This window comes from Amblyomma mixtum, chromosome 3, assembly GCF_055824585.1.
Source record: "Amblyomma mixtum isolate Tamu chromosome 3, ASM5582458v1, whole genome shotgun sequence".
NCBI classification, from domain to species: Eukaryota; Metazoa; Arthropoda; class Arachnida; order Ixodida; family Ixodidae; genus Amblyomma; species Amblyomma mixtum.
In genome coordinates this window covers 349,472,639-349,475,698 of record NC_143014.1, presented here as the reverse complement: position 1 = coordinate 349,475,698, position 3,060 = coordinate 349,472,639, and the positions used below count along the sequence as shown (strand labels likewise).

At 55.9% G+C, this 3,060-nt stretch overlaps 1 pseudogene; it reads left to right on the top strand.

Moving 5' to 3' along the window:
• The first annotated feature begins 288 nt into the window (after positions 1-288).
• LOC149356310 (uncharacterized) lies at positions 289-1,363 on the top strand (annotated as a pseudogene).
• The last annotated feature ends 1,697 nt before the right edge of the window (positions 1,364-3,060 follow it).

Here is a 3,060-nt window from a genome sequence, read left to right as displayed (position 1 = left end):
GAGGAGCTACCAGCATCCCCAGCCACTCACGAGAGGAGTTCCCCAGGGCAGCGTGCTGAGCCCCATGCTCTTCAACCTGGTGATGACGGAGCTTCCCCGCTGCCTTCCGGAGGGCCTACGCCTCCCTGTCCGCATAGCCATCTATGCGGATGAGATTGTTGCCCTCTGGTGCTGCGGACCACGACGCCAAACGGTGCAGGTGATCAGGAACGTCCAGCTTGCGATCACCAGGGCGAGCTCCTACCTGGGACGGGTGGGCCTGCAGCTCTCCCCACCAAGACCGAGGCCATGCTGCTCAACACCCGCCCAGGAGCACGCCCGGGGAACACGAGTCTGAGCATAGCGGGTCGGGAGCTACCATTGTGGCAAACCTGCCGCTACCTGGGCCTCCTGATCGACCGCCACCTCACCTGGCAGCCTGCGGTCAAGGCCTTCTCCAGGCAAGCAACCAGAGTCCGGGGCGCCATCCGGAAGCTCCTGTCTGGAGGGAAAGGCACCACGCCACGCATGGGCCTCCAGTTTTTCCAGGCCATGGCAGGGGCGCAGTTCCTCTACTCCCTTCCACTCATCCAACTGATCATCAGGCGGCAGCTGTCCATCGAGCGCTGCCAGAGGGCAGCCATCCGCCTATGCCTGGGCCTCCCTCGGGGCTACCACGTTCCTGCAACACTGGCAGAGGCAGAGGTTTGACCCATGGAGCTCCAGGCCCAGAGGGCAGCACTCCGCCATGTTGGGCAGCTCCACCTTGCCCCTGACGGACGCCCCCTCTTGGAGCGCCTCCTCAGCCATCCCCATTCTCGTATGGAGAGGACTGCTCTGGCCTTTGAGCAACTGGTGTGTGGGGGGGGGGGCAGCCAGAGCGCCTTCCTATTCCGCCAGTTCCAGATCTTGGACACCAGTTCCGGGTGCTCCTGCCAGCGCAAGAGGCCAGGCCAAAACGACTCACCCCAGCAGTCGGCCTCCGACAGGAGGCAGCGGCGACCCTGGAGGAGGACCTGGCGGGCTGCACGCAGCTGTACACGGATGGCTCCGTCCTTATCGGTACCTGCCCATCCACAGTGGTGGCCTGCATCTCTCTGGCACTGGGCGAGAGAAGGCAGGCGAGACTACCATTCGTGGCTCGCTCCACCACAGCCGAGCTGGCAGCCCTACACCTGGCTACGAACATACTGCACTCGCGGCCTGCCGTACAGTCTGCAGCCATCCTGATCGACTCCAGGGTGGCCCTCCAGCTCCTGCAAGGGCCATGATGCCGACTCCCCATTGTCAGCAAGCTGGCAACCAGGCTGAACGCTATCTGTTCCTGTGGCAGCTCCATCTCCCTGGCCTGGCTCTCCAGCCGCGTTGGTGTCCAGGGCAATGAAGCTGCCGATGCCCTGGCCAAAGCAGCTGATAGGGTATGCACTTCCTGTTGCACATCAGTGGTGCCCCTGGATGCTGCCCGTTCCATCACGGAGCGGCAAATTCTCCTGGAGCACTCCGACCCCCGGGTTGCCCAAGGGACACCCCTCCAGCTCCTGCCGGACAAGGCTATCCCAAGGCGGCAGAGGTCCCTCCTCGTCCTGCTTCGTGTGGGGTGCTCATGGACTGGGTCAAGGCTCTACCGCAAGGGTTTGGCCCCCTGCGCAGACTGCCCCCGCTGTGGCGCCAGGAGGAGACGATCGACCACATGCTGTGTGGATGCCCTACCTTTGCCGCACATCAGGAAAAGCTAGCTGCTGGCTACAGGGCCCTGGTACTCCCGACTGACACGGCAAGTGCCCTGCTGCTTCCTTCTGGACCCAACGCCCACAAGGCCCTTCGGTTCCTCCTTGCCTTCCTGGAGGACATGGGCCTGGATAGCTACTGCTAATCCACGGCGGCTGATGACAGCGACGCCACCTCTAGAAACGCTACACTTTCTCTTCCTTTATATCCTTCCTAAACCCCTCCACCTATTCTACTCTCTATCAGCACGCCGGCAGTGGTGGTGGCGAGAACTCGCCGGTCACAGGCCCGTGCTAATTTCCTCTCCTTTTTCCTTCAACTTCTTACTACTACTACTACGTCGGAGCATTTGTTGTTTGCAGCGGCCCTTCCGCCATGGTTTGCTGTGTAGGTATCTTTGCCGTTCCCATGCCGTCACGTGACCTTATAATCTCATGTACATTGTGATTGATGATAATTGCGCTCATACAATTCGTTCTGAAGTTGAAGAACTAACCCGTAACATTCTGTGAAGCCGAACTTTTTTAAGCCAAAGTGAATATATTTTTAATGTATTAAATGTATATTTTAGTGCATTTCTAATGTAATCTAATGTGTTTAATGGGTATTTTTAGTATATTTTAATGCATTATAAATATTGCCGTGAATCTTTGTAGCGTTTTCTTGTTGTGTTTATTTGCTCATTCTTCAAGGCTGCCGGCAAGCCGCTTTATCACTGTTTGTGACGCAAGACGCCCCTAGATTTATCTCGATTGATCGCATCCAGGCGGAGCCGATTCTACTTTGTGCCAGAATGTTCTAGCAGCTTTCCACGCTTTATCTCGAAGGTTCGCTATCAGCTCTAAAAAGAGCAAGGCCGAGCGGCGGGGATTCTGTTCGACGAGCGCCGAGCACGCTTGTTGCTACGCCGCCGCCGAGTGATTCAGTTCTTTGCGGGCGCAAGTCAGCCCAAATAAAGAGTTTCGTTTGAAAGCCATTCTCGCTGCTTTCCTGTTCGCCGGACTGCAGTCACCACAACTTGACAATATGCTAAGCGGGCAAAAATGTACTTTTCACGCATTTTAAAGAACGTTCAATATATTACTCGTAGCATACTTAGAAAGTATTCGTATTGAAGTTTAAGCATAGGGACAAAAAATGCGGAATAAATATGAAATTAATACAATATGTTTGAAAGGCATTTTAAGCACATCCCCTTTTTTGCTAAGGGATCTGCCCTCCTAACCTCACTAAACCATAGGACAGGCCTCACTTTATAAGGTTATAGTGTTAAATGTTGCCAGGTTGTTTCCGATGGCGGCCTGTCCGGAGCTAGAGATTCTTAGCACCCTACGCTACGTTACAGACCTCACC